The sequence below is a fragment of the Anguilla rostrata genome, chromosome 10 (genome assembly GCF_018555375.3).
Source record: "Anguilla rostrata isolate EN2019 chromosome 10, ASM1855537v3, whole genome shotgun sequence".
Taxonomy (NCBI): domain Eukaryota; kingdom Metazoa; phylum Chordata; class Actinopteri; order Anguilliformes; family Anguillidae; genus Anguilla; species Anguilla rostrata.
The window spans coordinates 21,439,964-21,465,075 of NC_057942.1; the positions used below are offsets into that span (position 1 = coordinate 21,439,964).

General features: G+C 42.1%; 1 long non-coding RNA gene across 1 annotated transcript; it reads left to right on the forward strand.

Moving 5' to 3' along the window:
• Window positions 1-2,218: 2,218 nt before the first annotated feature.
• On the forward strand, window positions 2,219-2,571 carry LOC135233771 (uncharacterized). The gene is made up of 2 exons (XR_010323928.1): window positions 2,219-2,346; window positions 2,538-2,571. It is a non-coding gene; the product is annotated as an uncharacterized LOC135233771 (long non-coding RNA).
• Window positions 2,572-25,112: the final 22,541 nt, after the last annotated feature.

Below are 25,112 nucleotides of genomic sequence, written 5' to 3' on the forward strand. Positions count from 1 at the left end.
GGATATATAGAACTACTAAAGATCTATGAAGCAAAAACTAAGCAGTGTACCCAGCTTCTACCCAAAATGTCTGAATTATGCATTGCTGTAAATCACAGCAAATTCACATATTTCACTACAAATCAACTGTTTTACTCAAGAAACTCACTGCATCATTTTCAAGTGGTAATTACAAGCTTTCTGTCAGTACAGTGGTCCAAAATAGCTGGGGGTCCAGAAACATATCCAAAATCTCTCCAAAAAGGAATATAATGCTTTTTGCCCATTGTAAAGCATATAAATGAGCCCCTTACGAAGGTTTAAGATGAAACATCCCAGCAAGCAGAGAACGTTCCCACAACTTTGGCTAACATTACCTACAAGTTCTAATAATGTTTTATAGAAAATGTTTTAATCTAATGTTCAAAGAACGTTTTAAGGATGTTTATCATTTCAAATAATGTTCCTATAAGGTTAAATGTTAACTAAGAAATGTTTTAACTGCAACATTCAGAGGATGTTTTGAGGATGTTGTCAGGGCCACAGATTATGTTACAAGATAACAGAGGAAGAAAAGCAACATTCGGAAAATGTTTTCAGGATGTTATTAAGGCCTCAAACTACAGAACGTTTTTTTATAAAACGTTCCTGTAATGTGATATGTTAACAAAGGTAGAACATTTTGCCTGCAACATTCTAAGGATGTTTTGGAGATGTTGTTTAGGTAACATAATGCACACATACACATGCACGTACACACGTGTACATACATCCATGCATATAGATATAGAGTACATTTCACAAATTGTTATAGAGGAAAGCAAGGGAGTAAAAGTGGGTCAAGACTAGGGCTGCTCCCTAATAGTCAAACAAACCGTAGTAGAACGAATTGAAACGCTGTATCTTCTGCACGGCCGTCTATTCCTGACACGGAAGTTAGGGCTACGACCATGTTCTCTATTTATCTGACTCGATAGCTATTTCAAAGTCAAGGCCATAAACATGAAACGAATCATACACTGCCAACTCATTGCTGCCGTTAAATATGTTAATGTTACGTTTTTGTTTTCATTCCATATTGAAGCTACTTCTCCATTTATTTTTGCACTGATATTTATCTTTTAATTTCAGTTTGCTGTATATTTATTTATTTGTTTGTTTATATAATTTATATTTATTTGCATTTTAAAAAGAAACAAAAATATTTTTTCAATTTAGTTTTTTAACAAACGACTGTTTTTTATTTATCATTTGTTTTATAAGTTATTGCGTTGGTGTTACAAGTTCATAAGTTGTGTGATGTTATACTGTGCTGAAATAAATTAACAAAATGTTCAGTCTCCTTGTTAGTTTTTCCGACACATTCAGAATCATTACCACTTTTTCCGTTAGCATTGTCGTTAACAGGCGGCTTGCTTCGTGCGTGCACTTATAAAATGTATATTTGAAAGGCTCATTATTACGGTTTTGTATTTCTCTGTAATGTAGCACAGTGTTAACAATGTTACTTATAACATTCTTTCTCAGCCCTGGAACTCAAACCATTTTCTGATGCCCCCAAAAATTTTTTTTAAAATAATTAAATTAATATAAACGTGCAATGACTAGTCGACTAATGGCTTGAACTAACGACTAGCCTACTAGTCGACTAGGAAAATCTTTGGTTGGGGGCAGCCCTAGTCAAGGCACCTTTTAAAGGAGTCCAGAGATTCTGCGGTTCTTACATTTTCAGGGAGACTATTCCAGAGTCTAGGTGCTGCTACTGAGAAAGCCCTAGCTGTCTCCAAAAAGTTTCTGGGAGTTCAAGCTAACAGCAGCTGTAACTGAATTGCTGGTAGCAAGCTTTGATTTGGCAACCAAAAATCGTTGCATGGTGTTTATGGCTGTGTATGACTATTTTAAGTGAAGTCTAGCACGTAATCTATCTAACCAGGTAACTTTATTTATACTGAGCGCTGATATCAACGTTAGGAAACTGTCAAATATTAAATACTGTTCTAGTGTGCTTGCTAGCTAACAGTAATGTTATCTAGTAAACTAAACCACTACCAGCAACGATCCTTATTCAACGCAACACTACAACAAACTACAGCAACAATAAGATAAATTTTTAACAAGAATAAGCTTTAATTAATAAGAATGAGCTAATATTCCTCCTCCACTGTCACAGGCGACTACAAATGCTCCGCAGAATGATATCGGAGACGGAGTAGTGTTGTGTTGTTTGCGAACGATTCGTTCAAAGGAATTAATCTTTTGGGTAAACGAACTGTACTGAATCACTTCATGAAACGATTCGTTCGTGAACGTGAACTGGTCGTTCACTGACTGACTATAGTTTGCAGACTCAGTGAACGAATCAGTTCAGTGATTCAAGGCCATAAACATTCGCGAATGACACAACAGTACTCTTGCCTGAATCGTTCGTGAACGACACAACACTAGTTTGTTCCTCTTGCTGTAGCGAATGCAAGGAGCGAGGAGTCTCTGGGGAGGAGAGTGGGTACGGTATGGAATAATGGATAATAAATGGATAATAATTGAACATCACTGTCAAGTGTGCTGTTTATTTTCAATGAAATAACAAGACTTTTTTTAACTCGTCTCAAAGTAGGCTAGCCAAGGCTACTATTTTATCGACATTTTTTATGAGAAAACGATCTATCTACTTAGCCAATGTATATCACCACTTTCTCTTTCAGTCAGCCATTAGAACAAGTCACAGTAAAGAAATCTAGGGCTAAAACAACCTAATTTGGGAAAATAAAATAGTAAAATAAAACGACCATATCAAAGACATTCTTTCAAACTATTATAAAACTAATTGTGAAGAATATAATCGAAACGAAAACATTTTATGAAAAATAGGGAAGGAAAGTGTTTGGTTCTTTGGCTATCAAATATTCTGTGGGAAAATGCTCTGTCCCCCCTCCCCATCCAAACCCTAGAGATGCTACTGATTCGGTGAACAAATCTTTTCAGTGAACTGATTCTACTGATTCAGTACACTGAAAAGAACTGTTTTGCCCATCACTAGAGTTAAGGAATCTTCGTTATTTACTCTGTCCAACCAGCAAATCAGAAATCAGGAAATTCTGATGGGGCGAATGAAATAAACGTGATTGGCAGATTCAAATGGCGCAGAATAAAGTTGACCAATTGGGTGGGCAGAGCAGGAGTTTGGGTGGGCATTGCCCACCCCTGCCCACTTCTAGACCCGGCCCTGCTTAGCAGGACAATAATCTGCATGCGCAGACCCAGAAAAGAGTGCAAAATTCAAAAGCCAGAGCGGGGAATTATTATAATTATTATTGTTATTATTATTATTATTATTAATTTTTTAGTAACTATTGAATAAGCTAAACTATAGCACATATACCACGTAAGTTATATAACACCACTGTGACCATCTGTATCATGGCGAACAAAATGCAGTATAATTTGCAACCAGGCGTTGCAGTTCACGCAGTAGCCACTGGGGTAAAAGGCTTCACTCATAGAGGCAAGTTGTTGCCCCTTGGGCAGTTCAAGCAATAATGTTACACCTTCCCTGCCCACTTCGCACCAACACAGTGCAGTCAACGGTGTAGTTCCTGCTGCTGAAAATCATCTAAGTGATCTGAATAATAGTGCACAATCCCAACCAATACTAAAAGTATTTCCTCAACGATTGTTTAGTCAGACGTCTTGTTCATTTAATCCGAGCTGGTACCGATCACGGCCGTGGTTGGAATACTCAGCCAAACTAGATGCATGCTTCAGCTTCCCCTGTCGTCAGTTTGCTGACATGGGCTGCGTCCAAATAGTCAAAAAATTACATCATATGTCTTTTCCTAACCACTTTTCCTTGAACTTGATGGAAACGTCATGAAGTCAAGGAAAAATGTGAAGGAGAATTCATAAGGACTTAGGAAAAGACAACCGCAGTGCTAAGAGAATCCGACTGCACACTAGGCTACGTAAATACGACGGCGGCCGTGGTGAAACTACAATGTTCCGAAGATGGACTACTAAAAACTACTTACCGTGTTGTTTCATGCAGGCTATATAAACCTGGACAACCCGGTGAAAAATATTACTTCGTTACCAAGGTTGGAATTGAAATAAAAAAAGGAATATAGGCTACCAGTCACAAAAGTGAAACGAAATGGTTGTCACATTGAGAATGGTTGCTCACGCCCACCCTCCTGTCCACTCATATTTATTGACATGAATCCCAATTAGTATGATTGTATGAAAATAATTGTTACATTTATTCAAGATAGGCATAACATGTTAGGCCTACAAATCTACTACTGTATCATCATTCTTAAGTTTCAAACATGTTGAATTAAAAACATCACCTGGCTAAAAACATCTCATATCCCTTTTTCTTGAAAGACAGCCTTCTGTTTTATGGTTAATATGCTGATTATGATCTGATTATAAGCTTATGCATATCATAGCTTAAGAACCACCACACAACTGTCATGTTGATCATTTTTTTCATGGACGGCCGAATGGTGCGTCGCTTTGAATGTTGCTGCCGCAAGGAATTGTGGGACGGCATTATCTCCTTTCCTTTCGTAAAGGATGGTCCAGTGTACCCTATGCTAAAGGAGATAAGAAAGGAAGCATTGAAGCACCTTACCTTAACATAGAGAATTCGACCAGCTAATTTTGAATAATTTTGAGTGCAACTGTAAGTAGGGTGGTAATGTTTAAAAATAGACACATCAGTCGTACATTAAAACTAGGAAAACAGCTCAACACTGTAGTATAGCCCACTGTGTGAAAAGGTGCCCACCCCAAATGTATAATTGCCCCCCCAATCTGAGCAGTCTAGATCCGGGGGCCTGCTGCTAAGTTACTTATGTTACAGAGTGTTGGCTCACCATTCAAGGGTTCTACGGGTCTTGACAATCATATTTCAAATTGAAGACTTGAAAAGATATTAAAAACGGTCATTTTCAGAGAATGGTCTTGAAAACGTCTTGAATTTTGAATTCTGTGATCTCTCGGCCTCAGAAGATGTGTGAAGATGTGTGTGTACGCACCTCAAGAGTGTGTACATTAACAGGAAATAGACTAAAAACAGCAATAATTCTGCCTACTGAGCAGCAGAGTTCCTCATGACTTGCCATTCATGAAAAATTCACTTTAGTCAGACAGGTATTTGATATTTTTATGTTTATTAGTGATGTATTGTGAGTGCAGACAAAGTAGATCATATACTGCATCTTCTTCTTGTGACTGCTATAAAATGCACATTTTCAATGATGTTGTGTCATATAGTTTTTCCCATTATTATTATGATCAACTGTTTGGTCAACTGTACTGATATTTCACTTAACATGAATGCTACTCATACTGACATTTTTTGTGTTCTCTCTTTACAAAACATTTTTAGAATGGTTTTAAAGAATGTTGTACTCCTCTAAAAAAAATAAGTGGCAAGGAAAACTCCCCTAACCTTGGGAGGAACCAAGGCTCAGCAGGGGGGACCCATCCTCCTCGGGTTGGCCTGTGTACAGTTCTGGTGAGAAAATCAATTTCTCACAATTTAAAGATTGTCCAGAAGTTTTCCTGGGTTTTTCAAACCCCACAATTGACAGTTTACAACTCTCCATATGTCCTCGTTGCATTGGAAAGATCCCCATCCAGTTTGATTAAAAGTATGGTCCCAAGTCCAGCTGTATCCACTCGCTCTCCATATGTCCTCATTGCATTGGAAAGATCCCCATCCAGTTTGATTAAAAGTATGGTCCCAAGTCCAGCTGTATCCACTCGCGTTGGTGCACATTTGAGAACTGCGGATCCGCATATCTTTCTGCCTTAAGGTGTGTTAACACAAACCGGCTTCCCAGTACTTTGTGGAGAAGAAGGATTGAGCTGCGCTTCATGCTGTGTTGGACTCGTGTACTTTCTCAGACGAGTTAGGTGAATCCACGTCGGTATCCCGGTCAAGCAGGCAGCTGATGGGGTGGTGAGTAGCACAGTATGTGGTCCAGTCCAGTGAGGGCCGAATGTCTTTTTCTGGAAGGACTTCACCAGGACTTGGTCTCCGGGTTGGACTGCGGGGCTCTCCTCCAGGTCTGTCCCTGGATCCGGTTTTGTCCGTGGGTCCTGTGGTACACACTGAGATAAAAGCTTACAATATTCCAGCAACCTATCTCCCATCACATGCAATTCTCCTCCTGCAATACACAAATCCCCGGGAGTCCTCATGGGTCTACCTGTTAGCATTTCAAAAGGAGAGAGTGATTCAGGATTAGTGGGGCCTGCTCTTAGGGAAAGAAGTACAGCCGGTAAGTGTGAAACCCAGTCTACTCCAGTGCCTGCAAACAACTGTTTGGTTAGTTTGTTTTTTAAGCTGCGGTTCGCACGTTCCACCAGGCCGGAGCTTTGGGGATGAAAAGGGCAGTGAAACTTTTGTTTAATCCCCAGTGCTCGGCATACTGTTTTAATGATTTTTCCTGTAAAGTGAGTACCTTGATCATTGTCAATAGCACATGGCAAACCCCATCTTGGAATTATTTCGGTTAATAGCACTTTGGCTACGTCAGTTGCTGTGTTGTGCGCTGTTGGAAATGCTTCTACCCATTTAGTAAAATGATCAATGAGCACCAGCACATATTTCTTTCCCCTACATCCTGGTAGAGGACCGATGAAATCAATTTGCAATTGGGCAAACGGTTGTTCTGGTCTGGGCTGTTGTCTCATTCTCACTTTGATGGTTGGTCCGGGGTTGCATCGAGCGCATGTGATACACCTGCGGACATAGTCATTGATGTTAGTGTTTAATTTCGGATGCCACCATGTTTGCTTCATCCGATGTTGCATGCGCCGTGCTCCATCATGTCCTAAGGAGTGACATAAGCTAACCATAGTACTCATCAAAACAGCTGGTAAGATCACCGTATTGTTTGGACCCCTCCATATGTTGTCTTCCCCCAGCTTTCCCCCATTTTCCATCCACAGCCATTTTCTGCCCTTGGGGCTGCATGTTGCAGCTGTTCTAGCTGTAAAAAATTTTCTTTGGGGGGTAACTGGGCAGTTTGCAAAGCTGCAATGGGAGCTATTCCTTCTCCATCTGTGGCTGCCTTTCTGGCCCATTCATCTGCCCACCTATTCCCATTTGAGTGTGGGTCTGTACCTTTTGTGTGAGCTTTAATTTTAATTACTGCCACATTCTTTGGTAGTTCAATGGCTTTATGCAATTTTTCTACCATTCCCCCATTTTGTATGGGTGATCCTGCACTGGTAAGAAATCCCCTGTTAGCCCACAAGTTCAGGTAATCATGTACTACTCCAAATGCATAACGTGAGTCAGTGTATATGTTTACATTGTTCCCTCCCATTACTGTACATGCTTCCGCCAAAGCCCATAACTCCGCAACTTGTGCTGACTGATTCACCAGTCTACCATGTTTCACTAACTGTCCGTTTTGTGTACACACTGCCCATCCCGTGTGTTTTTTTCCATCTATATAAAAAGATGAACCATCAACATATAGGTCAAATGTGCCCTGAATGGCGATTTCTTTCACCCTGTGGTTATCAAAATTACCTTCCCCTTCTACACAACAGTGATGAGGTTGTCCCTCATCAGGATTTGGGAATAGGGTAGCTGGGTTCAAAGTAGTTATACGTTTTAAATGTACTGATGGCATCAGAAGACTTGTTTCCCATCGAGTCCATCGAGCCACGTGTACTGCTGTCGACCTTTTTCCTGACAAAATAGACAGAACAGAATGAGGGACTACAACATCAATTTCCTGTGTGCTAATTAACGGCAACGCTTGATTTAAGGCAATGGAGGCAGCTTCAACAGCTTGTAAACAGTCCGGCATCGCTTTTACAACCGCATCTAATTTAGAGGAGAAATATGCAACCATCCTTTGTCTGTCCCCATGCTTTTGTGTAAGTACCGCCGCCATGTGTCCTGTATTTACATGAGTATATAGTGTGAAAGGCACAAGTGGGTTGGGGGCCTAACCGGGAGGTGAAAGTTTTTGTTTTAAAATGAAAAAGCTTCTCACACTCAGACTGCCATTCTATCCGTCATGTGGATCCCCGCTCCCTTTAATAGGTCGTTTATCGGTAAAATTGTTGAGTAGTTGGGAATGGGTCCGACAATAATTAAAGACCAAGTTTTTAGTAGCTCGTACTGTAGTAGGTCGCCGACACTCTGTTATGGCTTCAATTCGGTTTGTGGTCATTCTCTTACAACCCTGTGAAACCATATACCCTTCTGTTTGTGCGATCTGTGCTTTGCGTGGGTTACACTTCACACCATGTTTTGCCAGATGTTTTAAAATAACATCTAGGTCTCTGCAATGCGTGTCCATATTTCTGGACGAAATTAATAAATCATCGACATATTGACGCACACATGATTCAATTTCAGGGAGGCTATTAATTACATCAGCTAACGCACGGTGGAACAGGGTCGGAGAGTTGTGAAAGCCTTGGCTAAGTCAAGTGAATGTATATTGTTTATTTTCAACAGTAAAAGCAAACCAAAATTGGCTATCGTCCATTGATGTTCCGATAATCAACAGTAAGACGCCATGAGCCATCTGGCTTCTTTACAGGAAAGATTGGTGAATTACATTTTGACTGAGTCTCTACCACCACTCCCCTTTTCATCAGTTCCTCAATCGTTTTTTTAACTGCGCCTATAGCCTCTGCTTTTATCGGGTACGGCCGTGTGGGTGGGGGTGGTTTACCTGTGATTCTAACAGGGGGCATTTTAATGCGCCCGCAATCAAGTTTGTCTACCGCCCACACCTCAGGGGGCCCTGGAAGTTTGTCCGTAACTTGTATCGCTGCACAGCTTGCAAAGTCTTCCCTACATCGTGCGTAAACAAGCGGAATTGTTGTAGTATATTTATCGGAAGGTATTTGTAATGCTGGGGAATCTCCTAAGTTCAATTGACATTGTAAATCATTTAACATATCCATGCCCATAATAGTTCCCTCTGTCTGGTTGTTGCAATAGTAAATCCGGTTTATCCAAAATTTGTGTTCGGTTTCAAATAATATGGGTTTAGTTAAATATGCCTTAATCCGGGATCCTCCCAGACCAGTTACTTCAATGGATCTCTTAGTTAAAGGCAACCCCGGGACGTTAGTAACAGATACTGAAGCCCCTGTGTCTACGAGGATATTACACGATATGCCCCCCACCCTCGCTTGTAAGTATGGTCGTTTGTGCGAAACCTCAGCACCTGATGCAATGGGGGCCGACGTATCCTATTCTGAGGTTTCAAGAGATTTTATTAATCTAACGAGTTCGTCTTTTGACATGTCTTGGAGCTGGCTACCTCGTTCTGACTGACCTTCATTTATGAATTCGCACTCACGTGCCCAATGTCCGAGTTTGTGACATCTTCTGCACCGGTTATTCCAAGATCTGCATGCCTGGGCAACGTGTCCATATCTGTGACAGAGCTTACATTTGGTCTTTCTCCCTCCGAGACAGTCCGCCTGGCTATGCCCCGATCTCCCACAGTTGCTGCAAGGAGCTATCTCCTGTACCGGAGCCATGTGGAGGGGTGCTTTATGGTGAGAATGTGACCTCAAACCTGATCTCGCGCCCCCCTTGTTTACACCACTATGATATTTATTTAAACATGCAGCCCACGAAATTAAGTCGCTACAATCCTTCGGTCGAAAACCAGCCTTACCCGCTGTGTCTCGGTATAAAGCTACACTTCCCTCGAGTACATTCATCAGGAAATCAGGGTTATCTTTACTTGGATTGTCACCTGCATTACCATATGTGGAGTACAAACTGTATTTCTCGTCAATATACCTATCAAAAGGTTCATCTTCGCGTTGGTGACGGGTAAGATATAATGAATACAGATTGGAACCTGTACCTAGAGCTTGATAAACTGTCTTCCTGAAATTTTCCACTGCTTCCTCCATCTCAAACGTGGATGTGAAGCGGACAGATGCCCATGCAGAGTTATTAAATTCCCCTAACTCGCTCCATACTGCACTTGGACATTTTGCCTTTGTTAACACATAAACGTCGAAAGCATGTAATCCCCCCACCGTCATATACTGTGCTATTTTCTCCCAAAACGCCATGTTCGGGTCATCTCTTCTGAGATCGGGTAATTCCCGAACCATGCTACGCAAATCAGAAGGACTTAGTGGTGTATGTTTGATTTGTGTTATAATACTTGGCTGTCCCTCACTCCGATCCGGATTCGGAATCGAGTCTACTGCTATGGGGGCCATTGGGGGACTAGGCTCTACAGATATATCATCCATAACTTGTGAATATGGGAGAGCCTTGTACAAATCCTCCTGTACCTTAGCTAACAGTTTGTTTTTGCTGTCTAGTTCACTACGACACCTTTGCAGCTCGTCTATTTCACTACGGCAGCGCTCCAGCTCTCCCTCATACTGTTTGAGTTTGTGTGCTGCGCTCTTATATGCCATCACTACGCACATTGCTGCATATCTACCTTTCTCTTCATTATTTTTCTGTTGGGACCACCATATATTCAGTGCCTTCTCTGAAATTACACCGGAGTCATTTTTGCTAGGGAATGGGGGATTAGTTCTCATTGCTTTCCCATATCTTTTAACCATAGCTTTTAATGCCGCTGCCATTAGATCCCCGCATAAAACTTCTTTCTCCGTCATCATTCCCGTAGTTGGTAGCCCTTCAGAATTACGCGGATTAGCTATCATGAGCCGAAAGTATTAACTACACGAAAGGAAAATATGCGCTTTTACTCTTATATTATATGGGTTATATATACTATATTGTGTACACATATAACAAACATATCACGTAGGCCTAACAGGACAATACGTTATTCTGTAGACATGACAACACTGATGGAGCTCCGAACAACACAACATTGAGTGCACTTTCACGCAATCACTCGCATTGGAAAACAGCTTTCACACACTTTGGCACACAGCCCAAATTTCACAATTCACCGTGTTACTCCGAAACACTTAAGCTACTAACAGCAACCAGCATGCCCAAAAAACCAGCAACACCAAAACTTGTCCAACAAGTTATTAAACAGACGCTCCCTCGTCTGATGGTTCCGAACCGAAACGTGTTTGTGTGTCCACTCCCGACACACACGTTACTAAACAGCTTAAGGAAAGTGGACGCAACTTCGCCCTTGAGCCCGACGTGGCTCGGAACGTGTCCTTCTGTCAAATACCGACACACGTTACTAAACAGACGCTCTTCTTGGCGTAGTGGACCCGATGTGGTCCGGAACGTTACGTGACTTCACCCAGCACGCAGACGTTACTAAGGAAAGTGGACGCTATTTCGCCCTTGAGCCCGACGTGGCTCGGAACGTGTCCTTCTGTCAAATACCGAAACACGTTACTAAACAGACGCTCTTCTTGGCGTAGTGGACCCGACGTGGTCCGGAACGTTACGCGACTTCACCCAGCACGCAGACGTTACTAAGGAAAGTGGACGCTATTTCGCCCGTGAGCCCGACGTGGCTCGGAACGTGTCCTTCTGTTAAATATGACACACGTTACTAAACCGATGCGTTTCTCAGCGTCGAGGACCCGACGTGGTCCGGAACGCTGCCGTGCTCTACTTCAGCACGCAGACGTTACTGGACAGATTGACGCTCCCGCGTACTCTGTTAATACTGCTAGCACTACCACATTAAAATGACGTCAACATTAAAAGACAAACTCATTATCAGTTGTTACATCAAAGTCCTGTCCACGTAACTATTTCTTAAAATACAGAACAGGAGTCACTTCCCAATTGCACCAAGGAAAATCAACACCTAATGAAGGTGGTAAGTTGTGTTTAATAAAAGATACTCACCTTCTTGTTGATTCTCGTTGTTTCAAGTGGAAGATATTTCCTGTCCCTTCGTGGTCGCCAAAAATGTTAGGATATTTTGCCCTTATTCGTGGAGTCAAATGCAGGACGATGAAGAACACGCTGACAAAGTTTCCTCAGAGGATTTGTGGTTTAATTCAACGCGCAAGGGAGAGACAGACCCAGCACACTCGGGCGCTGCGCTGAGAGAATCTCTGCCCATCACACTGTGTGGTGTCTAGATATACAGTTTTCAGTCATACACATCAAACGGTTGAGTTAAGTGGCGGACCGGAGACAAATGGTCTTGTCCCTTCCTGTGGACCCTCGCAGCCATTTAGCATAGGAATGTGACCTCCTTGCTGCAGACACTAGAGGTGTTATACGGAGACACACTACAGAGGTGCTAGACATACAGGCATACAAACTACAGACACAGCATGGTAGGAAAAGGAAACACAATACACTACATACAGTCTAATATATATATAGTACTACATAGTTACTAAAACAGGGAACCTATCAAGAGGTACAAAAGAAACACACTAGAGTGAAGTAAAGATTGTAGTGCCAGAAGTGACCACATAGATCAGGACTCCAACCCTGTAGAGTAACTTGTTCAGCAAACAACAATCCTACCAAGTACAAACTAGCACTGGAATCACATTTGCCTAATCAGACAAAAGAAATGCTGCTAAATAAAAACTAACGTAATCGTATTAGCCTAACTAGGTACATTGAGCTAACTATAGGCTAGGGAGGGGTGGGGAGAGGTGCAGCCTGAAGAGATGAGTCTTTAGTCTGCGTTTGAAGGTAGTCAGATTCTCTGCTGTTCTGACCGCCACGGGGAGGTCATTCCACCAGCGAGGGGCCAGGACAGACAGCAGACGGGAGCGGGAAGTACAGACGCGAAGAGGGGGAGGTGCCAAGCGTCGGGAGGTGGCAGAACGGAGAGATTTGGCTGGTGTGTAGGGTCTGATGATCCTCTGGATGTAAACTGGTGCTGACCCCTTAGCTGCCTGGTATGCAAGCACCAAGGTCTTAAATTTGATGCGAGCCATAACAGGCAGCTAGTGGAGGTCAGTGAGCAGGGGGGTGACATGGGAATGTCTGGGGAGGTTGTAGACCAGACGCGCTGCAGCATTCTGGATGAGCTGCAGGGGTCTGATGGCGGATGCTGGCAGACCAGCCAGCAGTGAGTTGCAGTAGTCCAGGCGGGACAAGACCATCGTTTGAACCAGGAGCTGGGTTGCGTAGGTGGTGAGGAAGGGGCGGATTCTCCGGATGTTGTACAGGAAGAACCTGCACGTTCGACTCACCGCCGTGATGTTCTGGGAGAGGGACAGTCTGTTGTCCATCACCACTCCAAGGTTTTTTGCGGTGGGTGATGATGACACCACGGTGTCCCCTAGGGAAATGGAAAAGTCAAGAAGGTTAGAGGATGGAGCAGGGATGAAGATCATCTCTGTCTTACCTGGGTTCAGCTTAAGATGGTGGTTATCATCCAGCTCTGGATGTCCCTCAGGCAAGCAGAGATGCGAGCGGAGACCTGTGTGTCAGAGGGGGGGAAGGAGAGAAAGAGTTGGGTGTCATCGGCATAACAATGATAGGACAACCCATGGGCAGAGATTACAGGACCAAGAGATTGGGTGTACAGGGAGAATAGGAGGGGACCAAGGACTGAGCCCTGGGGAACTCCTGTGGCAAGGGGGCGAGGTGTCGATACTGCACCAGCCCAGGCGACTTGGAAGGAGCGACCGGAGAGGTAGGACTCAATCCAGTCTAGTTCTGTGCCACAGATCCCCATAGCTGCCAGGGAGGACAGGAGGATTGGGTGGTTGACTGTGTCGAAGGCAGAAGAAAGGTCTAGGAGGATCAGGACAGATGAATGGGAGGCTGCTTGTGTGGCGTGAAGCGACTCACTGACCGAGAGGAGTGCGGTCTCTGTCGAGTGGCCAGGTCTGAAGCCGGACTGGTGGGGGTCCAGGAGGTTGTTTAGTAAGAGAAAAGAGGAGAGTTGGTTAGAAGCAGCTCGTTCAATTGTTTTGGATAGGAAAGGGAGAAGGGAAACAGGACGGTAGTTCTGGATGACGGAGGGATCCAGAGTGGGCTTTTTCAGCAGTGGGGTGATCTGGGCCAGCTTGAAGGAAGAGGGGAAACATCCAGAAGACAAGGAGGAGGTGACAAAAGGGAGGATGTCAGGTGTGATAGTCTGGAGGAGAGAGGAAGGGATGGGGTCAAGAGCACAGGTGGTAGGGCGGTGGGAAAGTAGGAGCTAGGAAACAGAGTCAGTGAGGGGAGAGAAAGTGGAGAAACAAGGGGAGGGAACAGAGACGGGGGAGTGGGGAAGGATGGCGGTGGACGTGAAGGAGCTGCGGATGTCTGCAATTTTCTCATCAAAGAAAACTGCGAAGTCATCTGCAGCGAGGGAGGACTGAGGTGGGGAAGGAGGAGTGCTGAGGAGAGAGGAGAAAATGGAGAACAGTTGATGAGGGTTAGAGGCAGATTTTTTGTTTTTTGAATTTTTGTTTGATAATAATTAATTTTGGCAGAGGTTACAGCAGTAGAAAATGTAGCTAGCATAGACTGGTAGGCAGACAGGTCGGATTGAGCCATGGATTTCCTCCACTTCCTCTCCGCTGCACGTAGGCTGGCCCGGTTGGTTCGGGGGGGGTGAGACATCCACGGACTGGGAGGGGACGAGCGTGCCGGCCTGGAGACTAGAGGACAGAGAGAGTCAAGTGCTGAGGACAGCGAGGAAGACAGAGCGGAGGATGCAGAGTCAGTGGGAAGGTTGGAGAAGGATTCAACAGTGGGGAGTGAAGCAGTGACACTAGAAGCGAGAGAGGAGGGAGAGAGGGAGCGGAGGTTACGGCGGACCATGACAGTAGGAGTGGATGGAGGGGAGGGAGGGAGGGGAGCAAGAGGGAAGGAGAAGGAAATGAAGTGGTGGTCGGACTGGTGCAGAGGGGTCACTGTGGGATCGGAGGAGGAGCAATTCCTCAGTATGACCAGGTCTAGGAGGTTGCCAGCTTTGTGTGTTGGTGGGGAGTACATCAGGGAGAGATCGAATGAGTGGAGTAGGGGCAGGAAGGCTGCGGAGTGGGAGGCATCAAGGTGGATGTTGAAGTCTCCCAGGAGGATCAGTGGGGTGCCATCCTCTGGGAAGGAGCTCAGCAGGGTGTCAAGCTCATCGAGGAAGCTTCCCAGGGGCCCTGGAGGGTGATAGATAACCACAATATACAAGTTAACAGGATAGGTGATTGAGACAGAGTGGTATTCAAAGGTAGAGATGGAAAGGTGAGAGAGGGGGAGAACAGAGAATTTCCAGGAGGGAGAGATCAGCAAACCTGTGCCCCCACCACGGCCAGGCGGGCGGGGGGTGTGAGAGAAGGAGAAGGAAGAGGAGAGGGCTGCAGGGGTTGCAGTGTTGCCTGGTGTGATCCAGGTCTCAGTGAGGGCAAGGAAATGTAAAGAGAGGAGGGACGCGTAGGCTGAAATGAAGTCAGCCTTCCGCGTAGCAGACTGACAGTTCCATAGCCCTCCTGCGACTGTGAAGTTGTCACAGGGGGTCAATGAGGGATAGCGAAGGTTGGAGAGGTTCCGTCGCCGCGGGGGGCCTCGCCTGCAGAAGCGAGTTCTGTAGGGGAGAGAACAGGTTGGGATGGGGTTGACACATAGCATAGCAGTGAGGACAGGGAGTAGTGAGAGGAAGGGTGATGGTAGAAGGATAGAGATGCAATAACACAAACTGGAAGGGAGCGACGCTAGCGTCGCTCGAAGCCAGACTACAAGCCCTAATTACCAAATGAATAACAGCTGATGACTGAGCAATTACCCCACAAGCCAAGCAGCTAACTAGCTCCACACAATACCTGCCTGATGCAGTTTAGAGCAAATGAGACTAATAAGATACTACACTACACAAACAAACACCAAAACTAATGCTGGGCAAACTACAAAACAGGTAGAAGTCTAATCTAGCTACACTAATGGCAAAAAACAGATACTTAGCCCACTCTAGGAGAACTTCTGCGGGTCCTGTACAGCTGAGTCCAATTGCACTTTTGTGTTAGTGTGTTAGTGTTAATCAGTTTAAAATCAGTTTAAAATACAGGGTCCAAGTTGAACTATGCGGTTGTTCCCTGCACTTGGAACTATAGGCTACTGCCCTCTAGGGTTTTCGACACACTTGTTCCTGGTTATGGTTATACACTTTGTTGTACGTCGCTCTGGATAAGAGCGTCTGCCAAATGCCTGTAATGTAATGTAATATTCCGTAACAACAAGATAAACCCGACATTTGCCCTAAAATATGCCAATACAGCAGTGAAAACGCTGCTCACTGAATAACGAAATAAACGAGACAACGTTTTTAAAAAAACATTATAACATGTCATTCTACAGTCAATATCTGGGACTAAACATTGAATAAATATACAATCTTACCACTGGTTTTACGTGTAGAGCTGTCCCTTTTGAGACTGAGTGGTCATATATTGTCTTGGACAATCCGTTTGTGAAATATACGCACATTTTGTTATACCTGGGTAGGCTAACTTCAAAGATAGCTGTGCGTAATACCACACCTGTTGCTTACAGCATTGTCGCCCTTTTTAGTGCAATTTGGCTTGATTGACAATTCATTTATTCAGTAGGTGAGAGTATAAGCTTTCTAACGATGTATAACATGTCTGATTTTTCTTTTGGAATAGCGTTTTATAGGTCAGCGTAACCGAAAATTTTCTCATCTGCCAATGTCTAAATAAATAAAACGGTTGGCTGCTATGCGCGCAGCACGCAGGTCGCGAGTTGATATTTCGTCTTTTGTTTCGTTTTTTCTCAATGTCCTATTTATTATTTGAAATGTGTATTTATGTGTTATTATTCTGTCTCTGAGGCGCTCTGAAATGTGCATTCTCTGCTATCCTGAGCAATGGATTGGAATAGGTATGTGTCTGACGTAATGTTGCACGGTATACCAAAACTTCAGCACTTTTTCGGTACTTAAAACAAAAAAGGAACGTTCTGTATTAGAATTTTCCGACGTTCTGTAGTTTTGCGTCAAATGTAAAAGCCAGGGAAATGTGTCTCCCGCATTACCGATTGAGAGGATGAAAAGTGTAATTTGTCAGAATCTTCGCTAGATGGCAGTAGCAAGTGAGGTGACCTGTGCTTGTGCATTCTTCGTGATTGATACAGTGCAAGCTTAGACTCAGTTGACTTCAGTAGCAATAGCTGTTCTAATTTGTAAATATTTTATTATAGGAAGATGCTGTATTGTTATTGAAATATGCTGTTTTTAGATATATTTTAAAGTGAAAGACCTGTTTAAAGATAATTTACTTTACAATTGTTTAATTTTTGAAATATATTTAATATAGTTTTCTATTGTTTAGTGTTGTAACACTATAGTCCTATGCTTATTGATATGCTGAACAGGCTTCAACTTAAAGGTTGTTAATAAACCAGGTTTTTAATACACCGTGAATTTGAAAATGAGATCAACCCTCGTGGACATTACGTTTCTGATCTATTAAAGTAATTTCAGTATCGTTAGGTGCTGAGTATTGAATCAGTATCGTTTCAGTATCAATTATCGTGATACTAAACCTGGTGTTGGTATCAATGTCAAAATTTTGGTATCGTGACAACACTAGTGTGATACCCTTTTTAGTTGCGACATGGAAGCGCTGCAGGTGTACATACATGCCGGGCCATATATGTGTTACAACATCCCATCTAAGTGTTACCACATCCCATCTAAGTGTTACGACATAGTAAAGGCCTTTACGGGAAGTGGCCAGGACACATCCATGGCGACGCAACTAAGTCTTCCGACAGCGTCTCTTAGCACAAAATTGGCCATAAGTCATCAATATTTTATACAGTCATCATGATATTTAGTAGATATGTTGGGTGAAGGCATATGATCATGAGGACAAAGCCATTTTAAAATCGCTCCATAGGGTGCCAATGCTTGGACCCCTCCCAACGCCGCTTGCGGCTTTAATTTGAGTTAGTATTCTGTTAGATAACATATTTGCTAGTTTGAGTATTTAACGCTAATAGCCCAGTGCAAATGTAATGTAAGACCAGCTAACATTACCTAGCTGATCTTGGCGAAGACCTGTTTAGTTAGCTAACAATTGAGCTAATTTAACATGTATAAACGGCGGTCCGTGAAGCACCTTTGTTTATGTCCTTTTAGCTAGCATTGTTGCCGGCGCCTCTTTTGAAAGCTAACCTATGTGGCACTCTTTTGAAAGGCGTAATTCACCTTGGCCACGTCCTAATGAGATATCAACATGCTGGTTAAAATATGCATCATAAATATAAAATATAAAATAGTTGTGTGGTGTTCAGGGTTTCCGCCAGTGTATTGCAAGCCCGGCGGCTCGCCCGGCCTAAGTTGACCCCCTGCCGGGCCTGAGCATCAGGGAATTATTATTTTTTAAAATGTATTTTTAAGATGTTTTTTAAACTACAGTTACAGTGTGGCGGCTCGGTTGAAAAGCTCACCAGTGAGATCTGTTGGTTAAAACGTGAACGCATAGGAAAACAGCAGGTCTGAGATCAGTGTTCTTTATCCTCATTGTGCGTACAGTGACGTTCAACACTTGACGCTTCCAACTATCACAAGCTTACGTTACCTAGCAAGCCACCATTTCTTATTTAGTAGGCTAACTAACCTCGTTACAAAATGCGTTACCACTTCATCTCGTCGGTAAGTACATTCTTTTTATATTAACTTAAGCAGTGTGTAGGTAACGTTAAACTAGTAGCATGAATGTAACGTTCGATATATTGTAACATTACATGACTTATTAATCGCCATCGAAATAACGACTTCACTTGTTTATTTATAACGTTAGCTTGATGACATTGATGTGCACGACAACGTTGTCATAAAATTTTTCCGACCGTGAAAACTGCCTGACTTTTTACATTTTGGACAGATGTGGCTACAGAGTAAATCAATTATTGTTTCCGTCGCAGCACTTTCGACACAAGTAATATCATAAAAATCCTAAAATTTCTTCTTACGGTGAAGAGTGCCTGACCGGCAACCGTAGAAATGTGTTAACACAGCGGCAAAATTAGGCTATATCTAGAAATACCATCTTTGTGGAAAAACGCTACGGTTGAGGGTCAGGCACTCTTCACGGTAAGAAGAAATTTCAGGATTTTTTTGATATTGCTTGTGTCTAAAGTTCTGCGATGGAAACAACGATATATTTACCCAGGAGCCACATCTGTTCAAAATGTAAACAAGTCAGGCTGTTTACACGGTCGGGAAAAATTTTATGACAACGTGGTCATGTAGCTAACTTAGCTAGCTAGCCAAACAGTCAGTAACACAGATACTTCCTTTGTGCCATTTAGGGATAATGTTAAGGAGAAAAGGCAGCCTACTGTAAAAGCCAAAAAACCTAAGACAGTTTCTTAACCCTCTGGGGTCTAAGGGTAAAATGAGGCACACTGGTAATTGTGCGATGCTCTGACATTTGTGTAAATTTCATCAACTTTATATACAGTGATTCCAAAGTGTTTAATATCTTTGTTTTCAGCACAGACTCAGCTACAATAATATGGCAGCAGTAAGTAGGTCATAATCATGTGTGGATTGTAAACTGCTCTAAAAACACACAAACTGTAAACAGTAGTTTTGAACATGCACAGGAATGTTGTAATAAAGCACACTGAACAATTGTGAATAAGACTTTTGGTCACTGAAATATGTTCATCAAGGTCTTGGGTATCAAAAATGACAAAATATTTTAGCAAATCCAATGAGAAATATAAAATACATTGCTAAAGGTTAGTGTTGTGACTACTATTTTTCAACATCAGGTGAGAATGGGAGGGCAAATGGCCTTTCTGTAATGAATATGCATTGGGTAGGACGACCTGCCAGCTAAGTAGGCTATTCACACCTGGCCGCATGCCTCCCCACCACTAAGACAAAGACTCAGTGAGCCATTTAGATTTTCAGAACCTTTATTGAAGCAAACTATACGCATGGAAGATGAGATGAGACTGGTGTACTCTTGCAACGCTTGCGTGGCCTCTTAGCTAGTGGTGAACTAGGCCGTGTTTCCTGATCAGCATCTCTGTAAATATGATAAAAACAAAATTGTTAGGAAATGTGACATCAAATCAAACTTTATTTATATAGCACATTACCTTCAACAGGTGAAAATTAAATGTGCTTTACAAAAAAGGGGCAAACCACTAACTAATGAAAACAAAACTTAGGAAATGTGACATGGTTACATCATATACAAACAAAGAACCAAACAAACACAACCAGACGCAGAGAGGTAGCCTATAATTTTGAGAAGCAATGGTTAGAATTGTTCGTAGTGTTGGAATTTACAAGCGCGCATATTAGTGAATATTCCTACAAACACACAGAGAATGTAATACAGCACACATTTACAAATAATGCAAGCTATCAACGAAACAACATTAGCTAAACTAAATAAACTAAAACTAAACTAAATCAACTAAAATTGATATTCCAGCTCAACTACACGCAACTCATCAATAACAATGCCTCAATCTGAAGTAGGCTAGGTCTGTTTAGCTAAGTGGTTATTATATTGCTATTTCCCGAATTTACTTACAGTATGCTAATATCGATTGTGCGAGGACATCAGTTTTAGAATCTTAGCCACGCCACGGGCTATTTATTACCAATATGATCGAAAAACATAGTCTACCTGATACTTCTAACACAACCAGACGCAGAGAGCCTAGCTTATAATTTTGAGATGCAATAGTTCGAATCGTTCGTAGTGTGGGAATTTACAAACGCGCATATTGCTGGATATTCCTACAAACACACAGATACGTTGCAATACAGTACACATATTTACCAATATGATCATAAGAAATATACTTACGCATGAAGTTGATCCTCAGCTGGATCAGTTTGCTGTTCGAAATGACACCGCTCTTCATCAGTGTTGGCTTCCGGACGGACCATTTTCCAAAATTAAACGAAATGTTCACCTCAAAAGAAGTGAATTAGGTGACACTTTGACATTCTATCCCGCTTTCGCAGACTTGGCATTTCTCACATGGATCTCGCATCGCCCCTCCTTTAGTCTCCTTCTATGGAGAGTAATTATAATGTTGTTAACGTGAATGCGATTTGGGCGGACTTCCTGCTGAGCGAAATTCACATAGTAATGAGTAAAGTTTAACGAATCATACATGATCTAATTAATCAAATTTAGAACATTTAAAACAATTCATATTATTTGCCAATGGACGCATTGGAAAGTCGCGATTCTAAGGTTTCTGTCAATGTTTTTGTTGCGTGTGTATGATAACAGCACGTGAAGTTAATCATCCAAATAGAAACGAAAGTAAATTTCATCTTGTCGAGCTCCGCCGGCGAAGCTCTCGACCCCAGTGGGTTAAATGTTTAAATGTGCCTAGCATTCCAAGACTTGTTGTATGATTCAGCAGCCAATCAGGACTTCAATACAAGTTTTTTGTAGAGTGCAAAAACCTTGATATTATTTATTTTAATTACATTTATTTTGTTGTTGTTGAAATGTGCCCAGCATTCCAAGGCTGTAAGAATCAATAGCCAATCATTATTTATTTTAATTTAATTTAATTCCTTTTGTTGTTGTTGAAAATACAGCATTCCAAGACTGTACATTGTTGTCAGATTCTTTATAAGACTCTGCTATGCTGTAAATAGTTGTTGATTTTTTAAAATGTGTGTTGAATAAATGACTTATTTATAACAACATTCACATTACGTAGTCATATTTTCAAATCTCCAGTCAGCTTTTAGCACTGACTTAATGTAGGGCCCTATGGAATCTGTGTTATAGCTTTTTTAAATTCTAAATTTCGCGATTCCGTCCATGATTCTGTTATCACAGAAACTGCAGGGCCCTACCTTAATGCTGCCATCAGTCCGTCGCTGGCCCGCGCCGGGTCCCCGTCAGGCCCTCGTCGGGCCCCCTTCAAAAAATACACTTGGCCACGGGCCCTCGCTAGGCCCCGCGGCGGGCCCTGTCAAAAGATACTTGCCACCGGGCCTAACAACTATTCTGGGGGAAACCCTGGGTGTTCATTTGGTTTTTGGTGTTTGACAAACTGGAGCTAGCAAGCCTTTTCAAGCTAGCATTGTTGGCGCCTCTTTTGAAAGCTATTTTTGTTCTCTTTTGAAAGCATTTATCTAAACATTATTTCCATTAGAAATACAAAAACTCAACTTTTTTCCCCAAATCCTCTAGCACTATTACTCTATACCTGGTGTAATCGTGGCCTTAAAAAAAATGCAATAAATTGGCTTTGGCTTCCCGCCAGTGCATTGTGTAATCAATATTAATCAAGAGTATTTCTCTGTATTTTCACCAAATACTGACTTAAATTGATTTTATTTTGCAGAGTTCTCTACATTTGGCGCAACAGCTCAAATGGAAACTAGAGTACAAGATCAGAATAAAGGTAGTTATGGATATTATATGGAAACAGCTCTTTGTTTATTGACTGTTTGTCATTGTCAAAACACAATTACGATTTTAGCCTGCTGCGTGTGTTACTCAATGTAGCCTATTTTTCTTACTTGGTCCAATTTCATATCCTTTCAGCTCCCACACATGGCCTTATGACTGTTGCTCCAGTGAAGAACCTGAAGTCCAGCCTGCCTCACTCAAGACATGCCTGAGACAAGAGTGGCTGTATTCCAAGTAGAACAATGTACGGGAGGCCTGTGAATCTGGGCAGTGTGATTTGGAACTGTATAGTACATAATAAGACTCTATTGACAGGGTTCGTACGGTCATGAAAAGCCTGGAAAAGTCATTGAAATTTAAAATGCAATTTCCAGGCCCTGGAAAAGTTATGGAAAATAATATTTTTTGAAATGTTTTGGAAAAGTAATATAGCTAAAGTTGCATCAAATATAATTACTAATTAATCCAATCATAAAAATAGTATGTATAGTAATAAAATGTAAATTGGCACATAACCTTGGCGGTATTCTGGTGGTGTGAGAAGTTAATTCGGTCCGGCTCATTCTGTTTACAGGCACGCCTCTGCTGATGTAGCAGTTAATTAACGTAGGCCCTACTGTGCTGACAATATGCCAGGGGAGTGCAGCTTCAATAATATATCAGGGCTCGAAATTAACTTTTTTACTTGGTAGCACTGGTGCTCCCAATTTCAAAAAGTTAGGAGCACCCACCGAAATGTAAGGAGCACCAACAATATATGCAATAGATTTTTTATTGATAAAATATGACAATATAACAGTACGGTTTACAAGTAACAGTTAAATTGTCACACCTAAAATGTGTCGACTCTTTAAGGAATTGCGCGTTATGCATTCAAACGACAAAGCGCTTCTCGTCACATTAATAATGCTAATTAAATCAACCGCCAGTAAACTGCATCAGAGAAATTAGCTGTTTCAACCGGGTCTCTACACAAAACGTCCGCTTCAACTTTTCAGCTTTCGATAACGCTAATAAATTGAACATAAACTTTTGTCGTCAGGTAACATTAGTTAACGCGTTAGCTCTCTGTGTCGCGTGACAGTGGAGTGCAGCGAAAGTGTCTGTGTGAGTGATTCAAGGCTAATATTAACCAATTTAAAATCAGCATTAAAGATAAGAATGTCAAGCTCACGATTGGTTAGAAGGGTCACCGTCAGCTCACAAGGCACATACTGAGTGTACTAACTAGCGAATGTACAGAGAAAGAGACGTTCGACTGGGAAAAAAAAAAAAAAGGTCACACCAGAACAATTATTTGCACTCGGACAAATGCTCCCAATTATATTTCAAGGTCGCACAGATTAAATTTCGGGAGCATATGCAACCAAAATGGTCGCAATTTTGAGCCTTGTTTGACAAAACAAAAATGACATTGACAAAAATGTTAAACTATTCGAATTAAAATATGAGAGAATGTACCTAAGTGTGTCTATCTGGTGTTTATTTGTTTTAGAGAGGCACCATATGTTTCAGATGCAGACCTAATTTTACTTATTACAATAAGTTGTTACAATAAATAATTTTAAATCGTCCCGAGATAAAGTCATTTGTTTTGGTCATGGGAATTCAGTTAAAGGTTGTGGAGAAGTCATGGAAAAGTCATTGAAAATCATTGGTGAAAAAGTGTATGAACCCTGTATTGAGCTCTTATAACCTTATTAAATAGCTAACATGGAAAGCATTTTTGAAAATTAAGTAACATGAAAAAATGAATGTGACATGTCTTTAAGGGTGATTGCAAGCCCTTATAAAGTCTTAAATTGTCTTAAATTTATTTTTGTTCATAAAATTGTCTAATACATCATGACAGTTGAATTTATCATGGTGTATTTATCTGTGGTTACAATGTGTTTGTATTTGAATGGTAAAAGCCCGCAATGTCCTTTTCTTGGACCAAAATAAACATTTGGACAAATGTCAATGTTGTCGTTTTAGATAATTGCAAAAATGTCAAGTAGCTAAGAGTACAACTTGCCTGTGCTTACTTGTGTGGTAAACTGTCTTAAATGTTATTCTAAAAAGCATTTAAAATGTCTAAAAAGCCTTAAATTTAACTTGCTAATGCCTGCAGACATCCTACTTTAATACGTGGGGAATCCTAACTGAAATGTAGTTTGAAATGCATAGTTGGGGCAGTTGCGGGAACGCTAGCGAACGCTGGCGAACGTATCAGACGTGTCGGCCGCTCCGCTCTGTATTTAAAGTAGCGACCTGCCTAGATAACTTGCTTTGTTTGTTGTTTTGTTAGTCTGTCTCACTGTCAGTACGTTTCTTTTTAAAGTATTGCTCGCAACTGTTTGCACTTTCATTGCATTCGACCTGACGCCGGATTCCCCCAGTCTAAATGGAATTTACAACCATCCTTTTTTGGTGTAACGCTAGTTAACGTTACTCTTCTACAGTCTACACTGTCTGGTTCCCTGATACCAGTGATTCCCCAATAACTGGATTATCTGGATTTTATTTTATTGATACCAGCGATTTTCCCAAAAACTGGATTACCTGGATTGTATTAAAACAGCACCTGTTACTAGCCTGCTTTTGGACTATCCAGATCCTTCCCCACCCTCTGCTGGGTCTCCCTCCTGGGCGGCATCGCTGTGTAGCGCTGCCTGCCTACCCCAGCTCCCGTGCCAGCCAGCTACCTGCATCGACCAAGAGCTAGTCCGCTGCTTGGGGGATTGTTTATCGCCTAACTATCAGGTTCTGTCTCGGAATTGTTTGTGGAGTACGGTGTGCTGCTGCGGTGTAGCTGTGGGTGAGTGGCTAGACTACCTGGTCATCGCAGG